Here is a 20489-nt window from a genome sequence, read left to right on the forward strand (position 1 = left end):
AAAGTGAATATTTGAACTTAACTGCTAGACCTCCAACTGCTTACGGTGCAGATAATGTATAAATGGTCATACTCAAACTCAGTCCACATGAACTCATTCTGTCCTGGGTTGCCATTAAACACAAACAACAGCAAGAAAAATTAAAATAATGAGTAGGTATTTCTCAAGGGGCACTGTACAGTGGTGGGAGTGGGGTGCCCAAAAACCATCACTATACCATGACGCGGGTGTGCAGAGAGAGATGTGTAGAAGGCACTGTGGGACTACAAAGACACGGCACCCAACCCTGTCTTAGGGTGAGATATGTTATCAAAAAGGGCTTTCAGAGTGAGGTAAGAAAAGGAATGTTAGTGAGAGCCAGACTGCTTGGGGAAGACCTCTTAGTCAAAGGACTGTAAGTGGGAAAACATTTGCTTAGAGCTCACTGTGAAACCCAAGGTGTTCCACGTCCCTGGGGGTGTTAGAATGGTGACAAACTGGAGAGCTAAGTGAAGGCTGGAGTGTGGCAGGCCTTTCTGCTGGGAGCAGTAGCTGGGATTTGATCTTAAAGGGGTTTAGAAAGTGGATTCACGGGGCACAGTGCATGATCTAGTTGGAAAGACAAAATTAGCGTACTCACAGGGAACATCACCGAAGAGTTCAGTACCAAGACAGATTGGTAGGTCCCTGAGGGGATGTATGGAGGAGGGAAGGGATTCAGAGATCATTCCCTGATCTCTGCTATGTGGAAACTCAATTCTGCTGTCCCGTGGTTGTATGCTGTGGTCATGGTTTACGACAGAACAGAGACAGATGCTGTTCTTATTCAGGTGAGGGGAGATTGGCAGGTTTCAGGAACCAGGCCATAAACTCATGAAGTCAAAATTACGAGGTTGACTCACATTTTTGCCCAAGCTTGTTGACATAAATTGCTAATGCTTTTTTGGTACTGTGGGCAGTGACACCGGTGAGAAGTAGGTAGAGGGAGTTAAAGATACGTTAAGAATCTACCCACACAGAGGACTTTTGCAGCTGTGTTCTTTCTCTCTCTCTCTCTCTCTCTCTCTCTCTCTTCTAAAGCTTTGATTTAACAGAGAGAGCTCAAGTAGGTAGAGCTGCAGGGAGAGGGAGAAGCTCCTGCAGAGCTGGGAGCCCAATAGGGGATGATCCCACGACCCTGGGATCATGACCTGAACTCAAGGCAGACCCGTAACTGGCTGAGCCACCCAGGCGCCCCCGTAGCTGTGTTCATACTTCCATGGATGTTTAAAATTTCCGTAATTGAAAAAATGGGAAAAATAATAGCTTCACTTGTTTTTGTGAGGAATCAACGAGCTAACGCAAGTGAAGTTCTCGCCTAGTGCTGTACTTGCTAAAGGTAGGTGATTGCTACTACTGGCCACTATCTTGGCCAAATTCCACTTTTCCTTCCCCACTCTGTTATTTCTTGCTCTTGACTTTCTTGGCTCTTTATCTTGTTTCTGGCCTGGAATTTGCCCCATGGATTTTAGACAGTCCGGCTTTTCTGGTTTTGTCCCTGGATGGTTCTCGCAAGGGCATGCCTGCATCTCTTCTTTTTCTCTGCCTCATCTTGCCCAGGGAGACATCTCTACTACCACCCCAGTTCTGGGGCCACCCCGGGGACTGCTTGACTGGTACCTTACTTGCCCAGATACCTCCTTGTGTATAATGTGCTTGAGGGGTGGAAAGGTCGGGCGGGGCCATGATGGGAAGAGAATGAACCAGACACAGCACAGCTAATGATATCCCCCTTTATACAGTGGGTTACATCTTGAAATGTTGGGTTAAAAATGAGACTTTGGTAGTGTACTCTTTTTTTTTTTTTTTAAGATTTTTTAAATTTATTTGATAGAGAGAGATCACAAGTAGGCAGAGAGGAAGGCAGAGAGAGGGGAAGGGAAGCAGGCTCTCCGCTGAGCAGAAAGCCTGACGTGGGGCTTGATCCCAAGATCCTGAGATCATGACCTGAGCCAAAGGCAGAGGCTTAACCCATGGAGCCACCCAGGTGCCCCAGTAGTATTCTCTTTTTGTTTATATATTATATATATAAATATATAATAATAATATATAATATAAATATATAATAAAAATATAATTTATTTATATAAATATATAATATAAATATATAATATACAATATATAATATAAATATAAAAATGTATTTATGTATAAATTTATATAATAAATATAAATACATAAATATATATAATAATATAAATATATTATATAAATACATATATATAAATATATAATATAATATTATATGTTATATATGGTATGTGCTAAAGTCTGTGCCTGTAGACATGATTGTGTAGGTATTTACTGCAACTTCAGGGATTCTGGTTTCCATTTTGTACTGAGCCTTTATCAGTGACTTTCAACCCTTCTAACCCTTTACTTCTGGCTGCTGTAGGTGTTTCACTACATTGCAGATTATTTGTAAACAATTTATTTAATATACTAGGTGAAAAGATTATTTAGAGGAATTTGGTGTTGAATCCGTAAGAAACACAGAATACTCAAGCCTTGTTAAGTGTCAGACATTGTGGTAGGTTCTTTTCACATACTCATCAGTAAGATGTCCTTCTGGGTTTTCTTTTAGTTGTTTTTTTTTTTTTTTTTTTTAAGATTTTATTTATTTATTTGTCAGAGAGAGAGAGCAAGAGCAAGCACAGGCAGACAGAGTGGCAGGCAGAGTCAGAGGGAGAAGCAGGCTCCCTGCGGAGCAAGGAGCCCAATATGGGACTCGATCCCAGGACGCTGGGATCACAACCTGAGCCGAAGGCAGCTGCTTAACCAACTGAGCCACCCCGGCGTCCCTCTTTTAGTTGTTTTTTAAATATTTTTTAGAGACAGAGTGAGAGCAAGCTGGGGAGGGGCAGAGGAAGAAGGAGAATCTTAAGCAGCTCCATGCTCTGTGTGGAGCTTGATGCGGGGTTCAGTCTCATGACCCTGAGATCATGACTCTGGGCCAAAACTGAGAGTTGGTTGTTTTACTTACCGAGCCACCAAGGTTCCCCTGTAAGATGTCCTTTTGAAGTAAATGTTTTCTCCATTTTTACTTTCCCTCTGTCACATATTAAATATAGTTTAGGATGCTTTTGGTTGCCAGCAAAAGAAAACCTACTCCAAACTAGTTTAAACAATAAAGGGAATTTAGTGTTTTTTGTGACTGAGCAGTCTAGCCGTAGGATGGGCTTCAGGTATGGTTTGATCCAGAGAAGCATGTTAGTATTAGGGATCTAGTTCCATGTCTCTAGGGTTTTCTTGGCTCCACTTTCCTCTGTATTTTGGCCTCACCTACAAGCAAGCTGTCTACAACTCAATGGAAACAAAAATACCCTCAGGAGTTCTAGGTCTTAAAAATGAATGTTACAGGAGCCCTGGAAGAGCCCACCAACTTTGAAACAGCAGAAGTCTTGAAATTCACTGAAGTTGCATGTTGAGACTATATGTCTGTCCTCTAGTAAACGTTGTGTCCAGGGGAGTGGATGCCACCGTTAAGCCTGACCCTAGGGTGTGCATCAGGGATCTGGGGAGTAAAGTCAGCTTCTTTAGAAGCACACATACAAGCAGAGACTGTGAAGGGGAAAATGAGTACCATAGAGGCTGTTCACAGGTGTTCATTGCAGGGACACAGCTCTGGGGTTTGTGGGTAGTGCTCTCTGTCCAATCTCAGAGCCTTGTAATCCATATAATACCTCATTTAAAGTTGCTTTCCCCAAAGCAGTATTTGATAACCCTCACTATCCATATTCCTCAAGAAACCTTGGATCTTGGTCTTTTGCACGTTACTGTCTAGGAGCATGACTTGGTCCACATCATCTAGTTGTTCAAGAACTCAGTATGCTTAACTCTGCAATAATGGGGCACCTGAGTGGCTCAGTTGATTTAGTGTCTGCCTTCGGCTCAGGTCATAATCCCAGGATCCTAGGATTGAGCCCCGCGTAGGGCTCCCTCCTCACAGTGGGGAGCCTGCTTCTCCCTCTCCTTCTGACTCTCCTCACTGCTCGTGCTCTCTCTCTTGCTCACTCTCTCTGTCAAATAAACAAATGAAATCTTTAAAAACAAAACAAAACAAAACATCTAGTTTGCCATGTATTTCTGGAACAGCTTCTCACCACAGACACGTGGAAAAAAACCTATACAGTAGACACAGAGGGTCCTATTTTCCTGAAAAGGACAGACATAAGTTCCATAGCCTGGCCACTATTCTAGGTTCTGATGTGCTTTGGGACATTCTTCATTTCTTGAAGCACCCATTCCAAAGTTAACCTTCTAGCCTCTGATCATAGACATATGGGGGGGGGGAGAAAAACCTTTATAAAGCAAGTTTCAGTAGAGTCACCCCCCCCAAAAATAAAGAAATAAATCTAAGTGGAGATTTAGAGGTAACCACAGGGAGCAAGTCAATGTGTGTGTTATGACTTTTCTCCTTTTTATTTTTTAAGATTTTATTTATTTATTTATTTATTTAATGTATTTATTTTGTCAGAGGGCAATCACCCACAAGCAGGGAAAGTGACAGGCAGAGGGAGAAGCAGGCTTCCCACTGAGCAGGGAGCCTGATGTGGGACTTGATCCTAGAACACTGGGATCATGACCTGAGCCGATGGCAGCCACTTAACCGACTTAACCAACTAAGTCACCCAGGAGCCCCATGACTTTTCTTTTATTGGCTGATGCATATGGGAAAATTGTGGGGTGAAGAACAGTATAGTACGTTTCTTTGCTCTTCCTTCTATAAATGGCGTGCTGACATAATGATTAAGGTACTGGAAGAAGTCTGCATTCTCCTGTGGACGGAGGGGAGAGGGAGAAGGTGGGGGAACGGCGGATGAAAAGGACTGGAAGCATTTCTAGTGGGGCATCCTCTTTGTAGTGTGTGCGTAGATGTGTTTTTCTTGATGTTCCTGGCAGAGTTCCAGGCACAGCAGAGGCTGCAAGTACTTGGCAAATGGGCGTATCTTTTTCTTTGCTCCAGTAACTCAGTAAGGAACAGTGGTGCCCTGTTCCTGGACGTCAGCCTTCACGAAATTCGTGTTGCTCTGTGCGCTGGAGAAAGGGAATTACCCGAGAGCCCCCGTGAAAGCCTAACCTGGGGTGTACTGACAGTACTTTGTTCTGACTGGGCACTCAAATATTTGTTGAAGAGAAACCCAGAATATCAACTTGAAGCTGAGGATGTTTGTGCCCTAGATTGATCCTGTGGTTCTTTCAACATGCTTTGGAAAGAACACCCCAGGGGACATGGCTATCTCTGTGAACCCCAGGTCTGTGGATTTTGTTTCCTTTCTGCATTCTGCTGATTCTGTGAAGTAGAAGAGCCAGACATGCAAGACATTGGGTGGGGCTGGAACATTCTGGAAGACTGGAAATTTGATGAAGTTGGGGGGCGGGGGCACGACAGCTGTTTCTGTTGCTGGGGGAAGAGCAAGTCCCATGATAGTGTGATAGTGTGGCTGGTCCGACTGGCAGGCAGTGTGAGGAGGCAGGTAGGCAGTGACTTCAGTCCTCAGCAGCTCTGAAGGGAATTCTTTTCTGACCTGTTGGTGGCCAAGAGAAGCAGTTGCTGCAAACCATGTTGGCTTTATTGACTTCTCGCTGGAGGCTGCTCCTTGAAGGCGAAGCTGAGCTGAGGCCTGGCTGGTCTACCTCTGTGTTGGATTCATGCAATGGATTTCAAAGTGTGGACAACTTTTGGGGTGGTTGGTTGGTTTTTCCCTTGATGAATTAGCAGCTGTTTTGAGTTCAACCCTCTGCTTTTGTTGTATGAATTTTGGTTCTTTCATTTCTTGCCCCACAGACGGGAGTTAGGGAGAAATGTTTTTGAAAGGAGAAGCAGAGAGGGAGGTGGTGGTTGGACTCTTTCGTCAGGAAACTGTCTTGGTGACATCACTTTGTCCTAAGGTTTGCTCTTTCTGTCCAGGCACAAGGACAGAATGGAGGGTCCCTCAGCACCCAGAGCCAGTGAGAGTCTGAACCAGTGATGGCCACTGTGGATGGGAGAGCGAAGCTGGGCTGTTCCCTGGCACAGAGCCGAGGCAGAGTCTCTGAGAACAGGGGGTGCTTGGGCAACCATCTCTCTTAGCCACAGGGCTAACGACAAAGTGCAAGTTGTAGAGCATTTACAGAACTAAGCATCGAGAACGAAATTCCTTATGGTCATGTGATACGCAGAGATCATGAGAAGACTTGTGTTTCAGCGGGTAAGCTTTTGCTCTATTCTGTCACAGTTCCTTCAGCAGCCTCTGCAGACTGTCTTTGAACCCCTGCAGAATCTATTTAAGGCCTAGGAAGAGGACAGTGTTACTCAGGGAAGAGAGAGAATGAAAAAACATTATTCAAAGGATGACTCTGGCCCTTTGTCACAGAAACCACAGGTCTCTAAGAGGACCACTGACTATTAATGAAGTCTCAGTCATTATAGATATGCATCTGGTAAGGGATGGCTTTACCTGAAAGATAGTGGGTTAAATTTTGTCAGGTAGCCCCTCCATTTCTATAACCTGTTGAAAAACATGTTCAGATGCTGCTAATATAGCTCCTAACGGAGACATCAAAATCTGTGCGCAGACAGATCTGTCATGGCCCACACAGTGGGCGTGGAGCTTGAGTGGCCAGGGTAATATCCATTCTGTGGCTGTATTGACATCTTTTTTGCTTGTGTGTGTACATGCACATACACACCCCCCCCAACACCCCACTTATTTGACCATTTGCCTTGTTCCTGTTGTCATCCTCAGTTAGAATCGTACTTGATCCTGACCTATCTCAACTGACTCATTATCTCCTAACCACTTTTGGGATGGGGCAGCCTCAATCTGTTCCTCATGTCCTTCATTTAAATCTTACTAACCTATCCTGACACCCTCCCTTCAGGAGCCCTGGGACTACAAGTGGGGAAGGGGACATTAAAGACTTGGCAGTGATGAGAGCCTATTGTTTTGTCTGTGCCTTGGGCTGTGCCTTCATTTCTCTTATTCTGGTGTTGCCTTTAAGATGATTTCACACACATGTTTGAAAGGTATGAGACTACACTCTTTAGAACTCAGAGTTAATCTGCGGCTTCTTTGGAAGGACTTCAGTTATCTGTAGATGGGAAGGCAGCCTGATAAATTTCTGATCTTCATCCAGCTGTTACTGCCAGTCTGGTTGTGAAATGTGACAGGACCATGGCCAACTGTGTAATGTTGAAATATGTTCCATCTGAAATTCCTTTCTATCCTCTACATTGCTGTGTGAATTAAGAGGGTATGACTGGCAGTGATCAGAGGCTGAAATCACATTTTGAATTTGCCTAAAGAGGATTTGTTGGGTTTTCTGCTAGTCACAAGACATTGGGCAAGGGGCCATTTACAAGGGATTGCAGTAGTATGGAGAGCTTACATTCCAGGGCAAGACTTGGTGAAAGGGTATTAAAAGTAGAGGGTAGAATGTGGATGACAACTAGTATCGAGAAAGTACTCTAGGTGGCAGCTCAGAGGAGACAAGAAAGCTATGGGCCTGGGTGTCTGCCCTCACAGATTAGGATTCCAGCCTGAGTCTACATGTCCACACAGGATATGAACAACACCGTGTAAGGGAGGAACATTTTAGGCAGGGTAATGACAGACATAAGTGTGAAGGTGGGAAAGTTTGTGGAATGTTTGGGGACCTGTACAAGACTTTTGGAACAGTGGATTTTTGTGCTGAGAGAAAAGGGAAAGAGGAGTTTGAAAGGTAGGAGTGGGCATGTATCCTGCTGCTTGGGACAACAGAAAATCCAGCTTAGCTTAAACCGTAAAAGAGAACGCATTGGCTCAATAACAGAAAAGGCTCTTCTTTCCAGGTTGCTGGCTCGGTTCTTTAAGGTCTGCTCCCCTCTCCGTAGGTGTCTGTGTGCTCATAAGATGGCTGCCAGCAGCAACCAAGGCCACATGCTTCTCTGTTCACATGTATAACAATCCAAAAAAGACCTGAGTCCTCACTTCAGCAGCACATGCACCAATAAAGGACTTGAGCTTTGCTCTGGCTAGTCCATCATGGCAGCCAGGGGAATGCTTTGTGCTTAGGCTTGGGTTTCTGCTCATCCCACAATTAGCGTAGAGATGAGGTTGTGCTGATTGGTTTATGCCAAGAAGGATCAACCTCTAGAGCTCAGTTTTGGGCCAACAACACCTAAGTCCTGTGACTTCTGTATAGTGATTCCCCAAAGGAAAATCTAGAAAGGTAGAGAGGAATAGGAGGCTGGAGGATAGGTTGACAATGAAAAAAAAATATCAATTACAGCTTTAAATTATAGGCAGCTCTGAATTCTAGGCTCATGTCCAGTTGAATCTAGACATGATTCTATAGGTAGATCCTCTTGGGCTGATGCCAGTATTTGTCGTGGTTCTTGATGGAAAAGAATGTTTTATTGTAATCTGCTCATGCCCAGAGAACTTATCTGTTGGCCAGTTTTCCTTCTTGTCCCCGTCATCTGTGTTTGCTCCTCACTAGGACTGTGTATGCTCAGTAGCTGGCTCGTTCATTTGAGACTCTCCAGAGTGCCAAGCTCAAATGTCTCTGGAGAAGGACCTCTCTCTCCTGTAGGGCTCCCTGTGAGAGCTACTCCACTCATTTCAGATTGCTGTGCTGGAAGTTACTCAGTTGAGTCTACCTGTTCACATAAATCATTAAGCAAAAATTAGGTGGAATTGGTGAAGTTCATGAGTGCCATTCAGAGGCAGCCCATCCGTACATCCATGTGTTCAGTAAGTGAGTGTACCTGCTCTGTGCCAGGAGCTGTGCTGGTCACCAGGGATGAACCCAGCTATAGCACACAGTCCCTACCCTTGAGCTCCCCATCTGATTGGGTAAGCCAGGAAATCTACAATGTTCATTTTATGTGGTGCATGTCCTAGGTAGATAGCATGCTACGGAAGTTTAGAGAAATGGTATTTCTCTCTATTGGAGGTATAGCAGATGACATTTCCTAGCTTAAGTAGGATGTTTAAAATGGGTTTAGAAGTTAGGGTTGGGCAGTGGAAAGGTGTTCAGAACAGAGAGAGGAGATCGTGATAGATAAAGATACACTGACCTATTGTCAGAGAGTCATAAGTGTTATTTGGTGGCTGGGGCTATCATTCTTTAAAAAACAAAAAACAAAACAAAGCAAAACAAAACAAAAACAGACAAGCCAGGAGATAGAATGGGAATGCAGACTCATGACTCTTCCATCCAAGATTCTAATCTGCCAGACAGGAAAGTGGTCTGGGAATCCCATTTTCATTTCCAGCTCCTTGGGTGGTTCTGATCCTGGTGGTCTGAAGAGTGCACTGGTCTAGAGTGCATTGTGGGGGGTGCAGGGCTGCAAATGTAGGCTGGAGAAGGGGAAGAGCAGAAGCCTGAGTGGCCAGAGAGGTTGCGGAAAGATGCAGGAGAATTTCAGGGTCTGAGAGTGTTCAGTAGGATCCTAGAGGAAGTTGTAGGCATTGGACAGTAAACCCACTTTAGAGCAGGAAGTAATATCTTGGGCTTATTTTTGCACCATTGAGCTAAAACATCTTTCCAGAATAAAAGACTAGTGAAATAATCACTTGGCTCTAACCTCAAGCCGCTGAGCATTCGGGTTCCAAATTTTAAGTGCAGTTCTTAGTCTGCTAGTCTGTCTATTGGGAATTACATATCCTTGTTGTGTTAGCACAGTGATTTTGTAATGCTCTTGAGTAACCTTGGAGGCCACTCTACAAATGGCTTGATTTATTATTTAAAAATAGGATTGATTCAAGACTGAATAAATGTGTAATACCGAATCCGCATGGGGGGGCAGTGGAGGGAGATATGCAGCATTTTTATAGGTCAGGGTGTTTGCAGCCCACATAGTCAGGGTGGGTCTCTTCTCAGAATCATTAAGACTTAGTAAGACATGGTATTTTTTTTTTTAAACCTATTTGAAAGAGAAGAGAGAGATGAGCATGCTGGGTGAGGGGGAAGAGAGAGGAAGAGAGAGAATCTCAACCAGACTCCCCACTTAGTGAGGAGCCTGACATGGGGCTCAATGATGCCACAACCCTGAGCTAAAAGCAAGAGTTGGACGCTCAGCCAGCTGAGCCACCCAGGTGCCCCTTAGTAAGATCTACTAATAGTCTTCCTCAGACAGGGTAGCTTTATTTACCTTCTCACAGGTTCCTGACTTTCCCTGAAAGCTGCTGGGAGTGAACTGGGTTCTCTATCTCTTGGGCACTGGACTTCTAGATGGCTTACTTCCCATGCAGCGATGATTTTTACTCGGTGTTAAAACAGAAACAAGATTTCAGATGGGCTCTATATTTTTCGTTATTGTTGGAATTAACCCAGTTACCATTCTAAGCTCCTTGGGAATGACTGGAAAGTCCCACTTTTCAGTACAACTTAGAATTGCTTTGTGTCTTCCGTTGTGTGTAATAAGAATTCATTAGTTAGGGGTGCCTGGGTGGCTCAGTGGGTTAAAGCCTCTGCCTTCCGCTCGGGTCATGATCCCAGAGTCCTGGGATCGAGCCCCGCATCGGGCTCTCTGCTCAGCAGGGAGCCTGCTTCCCCCCGACCCTCTCTGCTATCTCTCTGCTTACTTGTGATCTCTGTCAAATAAACAAAATCTTAAGGATAAAAAAAAAAAAAAGAATTCATTAGTTAAATTTGACCTTAAAAGGCCACCAAGAAACAAGGTCTGAGCTCCATCCTTGACCCTGAATAATTTGTTTTAGGCATGAAAGTGTACCTTGAGAGAAGGTGCAGGAAGTTACATGTAAAAACATGTATATTGTCAGCAGGTCCTCATGGGACTTCTCCCTACTGGCGCTGTTGACACTCTGGGCTAGATGACTGTGGTTAGAGCCTGTCTTGTGCGTTGTTAGATGATCTGAGGCATCCCTGGCCCTACCCACTAGAGCCAGTTGTGAGGATCCACATTTGTCAGCAGATACTGCTAAATGTGCCCTCGAAGGCAAAAATCGCTGCTGGTTGGGACCCACCAAGTTAACAGACAAGGAAGCTCTTTCTGGATATCTCTTTACTCAAGCTGTTCATTGATTTTTTTTGAGAATTCCACTGTAACTATTAAAAAGCCAAATAGTGATCAATAGATACAGATTGCATATTTGCAGATTTTGTCTACGTGCTAAAATTGATGGGTAAACCTGAAATCATGAATCCAGGCGCTTTTACAGTCGGCCTTGGACACACACGTGTGCCAAGAGGCAAAACATTCCAGTCGTGTCCTGCACCTGTTCCCGGCTGAGGTCAGACAAGGTGATGCTTCTTGTTGTAGCTCTCTCTTGTAAACAAACGTCCTTCCCATGGCCTATTGAATGCCACATTATTTAGATTTTTGTGCCTTTTCATTGGTGATTTTGCTTTTAAAAATGACCCCCAAGTACAGTATAGTGCTGTCTAGTGTGCGTAAGGATGAGGAGGTTGTTATGTGATTTACAGAGAAAATACATGTGTTAGATAAGCTTCCTTTCAGGCATGAGTTAGAGTGCTCTTGGCCATGAGTTCAGCGTTAATGATAAATTTTTCTAGGTGTCTTCAAACAGAAATATGCATAAAACAAGGCTACGCATTGATCATTGGATGAAAATGTGACCAGAGGCTCCCAGGAACCTAGCCCTGTATTTGGCCATGGAGAAACTGTCCAGTCTTTGCCAGTTCAGGGTTAGTGGAGACTTTGTAAGAATGTAACTACTGCAGGTAGGAATCGAATGTACTAGTATGTAGCTAACTAACATTGCCAAAGCCTACATTTTAGAGATGCAATGTGGCGAATGTATTAAGCTGGATTGCTTTTTTGGTAAAGAATGATGTAGCCACATTATGGAAAACTTAGAGAATAAATAACTGCTCAGTCAGTGTTATCAGTATTTTTACATTTATGGCATACCTTGTGGGAAAAGGTTCTATCAATTTATAGTGCAACAAGCAATTTACTTTTCCATTGAATGTCCTTTTCAGTGCATCTTTGCCAGTATTATTTTTGCATTTGTCGTATTTAAAAAATGACAAAATTTTGTGAAAACTCAAATCGTACAGATAGTTCAAAAATAGAATGTAAAAGTTTCATTGTTATCTTCCCCCATTTTTCTCAAGAATGTTAAAAATTTGCTATGTCATTTCAAGTCTTTTAAGAAAATGCACATGAAAAGAAATGCTTTATATACCCACAATTTAACATGGAAGGGACTATTTGCTTTCTATATGCTGGTTGCATTATGCTTTGGATACTTTATGTAATTCAGGCACAAAAATGCTTTCTCATAATTTATAATATACTTAAGTTGTCTGGAAAAACAACATAAATGTTGTTTCCCAATAGCTGTTGTTTGATTTTTGAGCTAAGTGATTATTAGCTTGTGATAAATCTCTTCTAATCTAATTTTTGTTTTTGCCCGTAACCTAAGTGACAGAACACAACCCAAAATCTGTCTTGAAATTTCATTTTCTCTCATGAGGCTTGGCAGAGGAGTTCAAAGAATTGTGTTTCCTGGTAGAAAAGTAGTTAATAAATGGATGCAAATGAGTAAACATTATCCAGGATCAATCAAGATGCTTAGTATAAAATACTACAACAGATGTTCCTGGAACGATTACAATGTGAAGAACATATTCGTGATAGTGAGTCTGGAACCCTTGCCCTCACCGTGGCTGGAGAAAAGAGGAGATGGCAGGGATGGCTGTTGATCCTCCGTGTGTCAGGCACAAAGGGAATTGTTGGAGGGACAAGAGATTCTGCAGATGAGGTTGCCTTGACTCAGGGTAGGGAAGTGAGACCTTCTTGGGCCAGCTGTTGAGAATAGAGAGTAGAGGGAATTTTGATTGTGGTTTGAAACCCTACTTATATTAGAAAACCATAGTTTTCACTTAGGATGATTTAGAGACATGCGGTAAAAATGCTCCTGGAAAAGAAAAACTAAAACTTGAGTAGCTTTGATGGATGGAAGAGCTTGGGAAAATTACAGACCTTTGAAATCAGAGGCATATTCTGTTTCTAGGATGGTGAGAAATTGTGCATCTATAGGATTATGTGTTAATTACTTAGAAAAAGGTAAAATAAGAAGTATGACTTTATTAAGGCCAGGAAGGACTGTTTTCTGGAAAGAAAGGAAAATGTGTGTATTATGCCCGAGTGTCAGTTTCTTAACCTAACAGTGAGCTAAGCCTAGAAGATTAAAGTCCATAGGATTGTTTTCCAGTAAGGGAGTGTCACTTACAAGATAATTTTGCACCTCAATCCCAGATTCCACACTCCAGCAAGACTAGAGTAAGTGTGGATAAAAACTCAAGGGTTGGGCAGAAGGTGGATTTTTAAAAAAAAAACTATTTTATAAAGCATTAGCTATGAAAAAAAAAATCACAATTTAAATGTTGTCCTATTAAAAAACAAAACAAAACAAAACAAAACCCCAAACCTAAAAACCCTTCCCATTTGGAAATTACAAGGTCTCTTCCCTGTGAGATTCTTAGTTTACCCTTGGGATGATACTTTTTGTTGACTGTTGCAGGCATTCAGATAATCATCAAAAACCTAGAGGCACGCCCTTTGAAGTACATAGTTTCTCTTTCAGAACATCTATGGGAGAGGCAATAAGGAGAATGTTTAAAGTAAAATATTTCAGATAATTGTCCACATTCCTCAGACTTTAATTCCTGAAAAATGGCAAGCAAACTCTATGGCTTTACTCATTTTTAATTTGAATATTTATGGAAGGCTGAGTTGAAGTGTGCCTTTAAATTAACCTTTTTTGGGTAAAGTTCTATTAAAAAGGTCATTAACCATATTTGGGTTAACTAGTTAGGACAAATTTAAACATTATATGATGCTTTAGGGTAAAAAGTAATGAAGCTAATTTAATTCCCTCCTCAAAAAGTCCTTTGTAAATAGTGTCTCTGTCACCTGTCTTAGTGTTTATAGAACAGAAGCTTTAACTGTGCTGTTCCTACATCAGTGAACTTTTATCTTATGGGCTTTGTAAATAAAATTGTATTCTCCATATTTTCTGGTTTAATAGTTTTTTTTTTGTCTTTTTGTTGTTTTGTTTTGTTCTTACATTTATATCTCTTATCTACCTAACATTTGTTTTTGTGCCTCATAGAGGGAAAGTGATAACTTCGTTTTCATTTTTGTGGATATTTACTTTTGTGCATATATACTTTTCCAGAATGTATCAAATAGTTGTCTCTTTCCGTACTGGAAAAATATATAATTGTTTGCTCTTCAGTATTTACTCTAAATGATACATTGATTGTATCCTAAATATCCATATGTTTGCTTACTATACTCTCTACCCTAGTAAATGATCTATGTCTGTGGTAACAGTTTTTAGTTACTGTAACTTTACAGTATATTTATTTAGCTTTGTTAGGATAGGTCTCCCTTCATTGTTCTTTCTTCAAAACATTTTTCAGTCATGCTGAATCTTTCTCTCTTCCAGCTCAACTTTAGAATCAGATTTATAAACTCTACAGAATATCCTGTTGCAATGTGGGTTGCATTGTGTTGACTTTAAAAACTGTGACGAAAGGAGAATTGCCATTGTACGAAATTGGGTCTTCTTGTGTGGGCACTGGTTGCGCCATTATTTGTATCTTCTGTGTTATTCAGTAAAACTGAAAGTAAGACTGATTCGACATATATATGGGTAAGTTAATTTATAGGTATTTTCTCTTTCCCCATCCCTCCTTCCTTTTATACTTTGTTGATATGAGTGGAATTTTTTTTGTTTTTAAGATTTTATTTTTTAAGTAATCTTTACTGCCAACATGGGGCTCTAACTCACAACCCTGAGATCAAGAACCACACACTCTATGGACTGAGCCAGCCAGGTAGCCTTGGAATTTTTTGTTTTCTAAATGACATTCTTCATCTAGTTATTCTTTCTGACTATCTCCAGTCCACTTAGATTCTAGGCAAATAGACATTTCATTTACAAAAATAAAATATATAAAAAATAAAAATTACTGCCTTTTCTTAACATTTTCTTTGATTTCTCTGGGTTAGAGGTTGAAGTAAAGTTTTAAATAGTTAATAGCAGGGATCCTTGTCACTGTCCTGATTTTAATGGGACTTGAAATTCACCATTTATTGGTTCATTTCCATACATTTCTGATTTGCTTTTCTGTATAGGAAACTATTTGCTATTTATAAGAAAGTGTCAAATTAAAAATAACCAGGATAGATGTTTAAGTTACTGGTTGTTTCCCAAAGAACATGGCAACGATGGGGGATATGCCACACACAGAAAAAGTGTTCATGATTTCTTACGGTTCTACTTGGTTTTTCCTCAAAGAAATTCATGATGTGTAGGAGTATGTTGGGGCATCCGAGGACTCCCTAGAACACAGGACCTCTGCAGGAATCCTAGGAGCACACTCTGAGCAAGAGTGATGTAAATGAACTGGTTGGCCTGATTTTTTCTGAAGGAGACTCTGGGTGGAGTACAGCGATCGAGCCAGTGGTGGTAACCCAGACTGGGGTAGAGTTGTGGGCTCTGGCAGCCCTGTTTTCCTTAGGCAGATGGAGGCCCATTCTAGGTGTGCCCTGGGAACACATGAATAGGGTTGAAATTCAGAAAACCCTCACCTAGTAGGTAGAAGGAAAGGGACATTGGGAGCAGAGAACTTACAGATGTAAAGAACCAAATGTTAAAAGGGGAAGAGAGTAACATACAAGATGTAAGATGTGATGCCTCAGGGTTCTGGCACTTTCCTGGTTGGGTGGGGGTGGGGGGGCTCCTTATCTGTGTTGCCAGAAGTTGGGCTGGCAGAATTAAAGTCACAGGCTCATAATGTAAGCTCAAGCCCTTTCTCGTTAGTAGACTGTACCTGTAAATACTTCTATTAGGTAAATTTTAAATTGCCATGTGTGCCCGAAAGCTGTAAGTCCTTAATACATTTAAAAGAGCTGTTTTCCAACTGATTCCTAGAGCTCCGTGTGTGCCGTGGAGGCCCCTCGGGAGCCCACAGGACCCCGAGTCCCCCATTCCCCCATTTCAACCAGAGCAGCTCTGCTTTCATGAATTTACATTGCTTATCAGGTTTCTGAGTAAAGTAACATTAGAAGACAAAACTTTGCTGCTTAAAAAAAAAGAAAAAGAAAAAGAAAATCTGAAAGCCATCATTGAATAATTCATTTGAGTAATTAAAACCATGTTTGTGTAGTAATACCAATCTTGCCTATGTTAACTACTGGCATTTTATGTTTGGAGTTGCATTTCTCAAGGAAGATTTCCTTGCCCCGATGTGATGTAGAAAGGATTTCTTTTTTACATAGACTTGGTAGTGTGTAGGCACATGATTGGGTCCTTTGTGTCCGTGTCTGATAATTGTAGGCTGCTTAAGGACCTGCTTGTGTTGTATCTTTTTCATCGCACCCCCTATCCCCCTCCCCCATCCCTGAACATCCACCACATGGGTTCAGGATGTAGCTCCTGATTCTATGCAGACTGCTGTGGATGGACAGTCCCCTCCCCCTTCTGCCAACGATGTGAGCTGCAAGGTGGGCCAGGAGAAGCTCAGAGGCACAGCTTTGACAACAGCCTGACTTGGCTCTCGTGTTTCCGGGTGCAGGGACTTATATAAGAGAGCTCTAAGTAGTCGCCTTTGGGGATTGCTGGATTTTACTAGGATCACCAAAAATCAAAGCAGTCCGGCTTGCCAGCAGAGCCTCTCCCAGTTCTGCGTGGGCTACAGTCTAAGGAACTGAGGCCAGCGGATGTGGACTGAGCCCAGAGGAATTGTGGTGATGAAACCTGGTTTCACAGAGGGATTAGTAACGTCCTCACTGTTCACCTACACCCTTCCTACTCCTCATGGGCAAATTGTAGTCCTTTCCCTTCTGAGGAGCTCCCCCTGGCAAATCTGGTCCAAAGTGAGCTTTGCTGTCCATTGTTCAGTGAGACACTATTCTATCGTGAACAGCCATGCTGCCGTCGTTTGCAGTCACACACTAAGGATTTTTATCTGCTGTACCAGCTCTGAGATAGTACTGTTGTCACAGCACCAGACCTAGATCAAGTGCTTGTTTTAGGCAAGGATGTTTGGTGGTGATAGAAACCCATTCACCAATTTGATAAACAGGAAAGGTTTCTGTGTGTTTTGAAGATCTCCCAGGATGGGAAATGAAGAGCACTGGGGTTCTTGGGAATTGGACTGAGCCCATCAAAGTGCTCTCTTGGGCTCCTAGTTTTTGTCTTGGGGTGTCCTTTATCCCCTTGATGGCCAGATGAACTTGTGAGGTCGTGATTGCCTGTTTGTCCTCTATGGCTACCCAGCCCCAGGTTTTCTGACTTCCTCATCTTCCAGCCTCCCAGCTAGAGTTCAACTGGGCTTAGAGTTACTGGGGAAAATCCCATTGGCCAAAACTGGCCCCTTTGAACTGAAGTCACAAGAGCATGAGGTCCCTGGCCTGACCACTGAAATGCTTCCTTAGAGTCAGAGCTCCAGCCCCGCCCCGGCAGCTTTGGTAGAGGCAAGAGGAGACCCATGGTTGTCCCAAGCTGCCCCTTCAGGTTATACAGATCCCAAAACAGGTCTCTTCCGTGGCTCAAGCACTTACTAAACAATGAAGTGATTTATCCTTTTTCCCAACTTTTATCTCAGTGCTTTGAAATGAAATTTTCCTATAACCTGTCTTTCATTGTATGAATGAACCTTTCTGGATTATGTTTCCCAGGGGTCTGGTGGGGGACCCTGGCCCTGTTGCTCAGCCCTTGGACTTGGAGGCCGGGTGAATTGCATAACAGAGGCCAGATAGAGTCACAGCTTTGTCATTCCTGTGGGGAGGCCAAGTACAGGGCAGCCCCACCAAGAGCAGCATTTCCAAAGATGGAGTGATGGAGCTTGGAGGCCTCCTTACCCACTTCCTGCTGACTGAGTGTGGGGACAGCAGCCCGGACCTCAGGGCCAGGACCCAGTGCGTGGCTGTGGACATAACCTGGGAGTGCTTCCCTGGACTAGCATGGCTTGTTCCAGAGAGGAAATACAATTTGCTCTTCCATTTGTACAAAATGTCCCTGCTTCCCACTCTTCTTCAGAGCAGGAAATGAAAAAGAAGTCCTCACTCTAAAACGAGAGAAGAAAAGAACTAGCTAGCCCAATTCTCGCACAGGACTGTTTGTCCCTGTGCCCCGCACTGTGGTTCATTAGACCCATGTGTTGTTTTTGAATGGCGGGAATAATAGGGCTTACACCTAATCAAGGAAAAGAATTCCAAACAAAAGCTTGGGTGGGGTTTCCTGGGCAGGAGTGTGATATTGTAATAAATGGGAAACAGTTCTGCAGTCCAATCTCTGGTCTGATTATACAAATTATAGCAGGGGGCCCAGTTCTCCAAGGAATGTAACACACCCCACAGAGGCCCCTCCTTGGCGGGTGTGTCTGCATTTCCTCCAGCGCCCTCCTCAGTGGTTAATGCTTTCGCCAGAGGAGCCAAGAGCCTCCTGAGGAATAATTAGGATGCCTTCATTAGGGTCTCTGCTATGGAACCATTTTACAGGTGAGTTTGCCTTATGTTAAATCCCTTCAGGGAGTCCGGTGGCTAAATTCTCCTCTCTTTCCCTGCCTTACTGAACAAAGAGTGCATACAAGACTCTGATTATCCAATAACAATGGCCAACATTTTCAAGCACTAACGAGCCAGGCACTTGATCCGGACAGAGTAGAGGAAAATGTTGGAATAAAAACTCTCTTTGCTTGCAAAAGGGGACATCGATTTCTGTGACTGTGTCTGGAGGCCTGCTGCGCTCCTCTGTCTTCAGATCACCACTCCTTGTTCATGTTCTAGAATATTCCTGACCCCCGGGCTCAGCCTTGGTGAGCTGCTTGAGAGTTCCCTCATGTGCCAGGGTCCTGTTCCTTCAGGAATGCTGTCTTTGTTAATCTCACTGGTGGCCCTTCCCCCCTTTACTCTTGCTTCTCAGTCTTCAGAAGCAAACATTCTGTCCCTTGAGAAAGCTCCCCTGGCTTGTCCCTCCTGTCCTGAGCCCCCCAGTCTGTTACATGCCCCAGAGCAGCCTGGCTTACCAATTTTTTCTTCTTCTTTTTTAGTTTTTTAGTTCTTACTGATGAAGTTCTAGAATCTAGGTGAGGTTCGGTGGGCTGAGGTCTGGAGCCGATGACCAAGAAAGAATTCTTGAGACATCTTTGGTGCAAAATGGTGGTTTATTAAAGCACGGGGACAGGACCCCGTGGGCAGGAAGAGCTGCTGCCCCGGGTTGTGAGGGGGGGGTGGCAGGTTATGTACCCTGCGGTTGGGGGAAGGTGAGGGGAAGGGAGGTTTCAACGGAGTTTTCATATGCTAAAGAGGGCCTACAAGGTGCCAGGATGTCAGAGGCCTACCGAGGCCTTGCCCTTGCCCTTGCCCTTGTGGCTTGATCAATGTTGTCTTTAGACCAGCCATTAACATTAAGATAGTTGGGAGACTTTTTGGTGGGGTGTCAATCCTGCTATCAATCGTCTTTGTTAGTGAGATTTAGGACATTTGTAAGCCAAGGGAGACTCCTGTCTAGCAGGACTGTGAGCTCTGCAAGTTAACTATTTGCTTATTGTTCATGGCAGTCAGGGCTGCCCGAGGGATGCTACACATAGGACTGAGGGGGAGCGGACGGAGAGGGGGTGCAAGGCGCCAGCTTTTGCTTTGTCTTCAGCCAGTCTCCTGCTCCCTTATCATTACCACCCACTGTCAGATGAAGGTTTTAGTACTAATTCTTAAATCACCACTTCCTGGAGACCAAGGGCTGTGTTGGGCTCATCTTCATTCAAGTTGTTGATACCTGGCATATAGTAGGTGCCAGGTGTCAGAATGGTTTGAAGCTATTTTCTCTTAGCACGTATGTTTGAGGTTTTTTGTTTTTTGTTTTTAAATCTGGAGCCAATTTATGGCCCATATCAGGTAAATATTTTGCTGTAATATTACAGGCTTGTCGGCTTGGGATCTAAGATTGTTTTTCTCTAAACCATTTTGGTTCGTCTTACCCCTATGTCTTGCTGTCTTATCTGATTAGCTGGATGCTGGCGGCAGAGTCATGAGACGGAAGGGCGAGGCTGAGATTGGCCTGACTCTGTGTCTAGGTTGTGACCCTCCTCTTTAATTTGGGATTTCTTAGAGCCACAGCAGGTCAGTGAAGATGGAATGCGTTTAACAGAGGTGTGGTGCCTGGCCCGTGTGTCCCTGACTGCACCTTCTCACCACCCCTCCCACATTAGGCCCACTGGCCCTTGTCCCCCCTTCCTGTGCCTTCGGCATGGTTTCTGTCAGCTTTTCAGAGTCTGTCCAGCCTACCTGCTCCCTTGGGAACCCTTCTGTGGTTCCCTGAGGATGTGTGTACCCCAGAGATATCACAGCTAGAATCCCCCTGGTGGAACACTTTGGATGAACACCCCAGTGTGCATCCCATTTTATTGACCTCATTTGTTGGTAGGTCTCCCCTCTCCCATCACTGGGGCACTCATTCCACAGCGAAGCCCTGGCCTTATTTCTTCCCATATTTCCCAGT

The 20489-nt window shown here is 43.5% G+C and overlaps 1 protein-coding gene across 4 annotated transcripts in view; it reads left to right on the forward strand.

Moving 5' to 3' along the window:
* TLN2 (talin 2) overlaps positions 1–20489 on the forward strand; it is a 428022-nt gene that overhangs the window by 127512 nt on the left and 280021 nt on the right. Inside the window, exon 1 of one of the 4 annotated variants that reach the window (XM_044230581.1) lies at positions 5252–5273. The exons of 2 other annotated variants lie outside the window; for them this stretch is intronic. The gene's annotated coding sequence lies outside the window, so the exon portion shown is untranslated. Of the gene's footprint in view, positions 1–5251; positions 5274–18408; positions 18491–20489 lie in introns of those variants that run through there. One more of the 4 variants, XM_044230579.1, reaches the window with a different exon arrangement.

This window comes from Neovison vison, chromosome 13, assembly GCF_020171115.1.
Source record: "Neovison vison isolate M4711 chromosome 13, ASM_NN_V1, whole genome shotgun sequence".
NCBI classification, from domain to species: Eukaryota; Metazoa; Chordata; class Mammalia; order Carnivora; family Mustelidae; genus Neogale; species Neogale vison.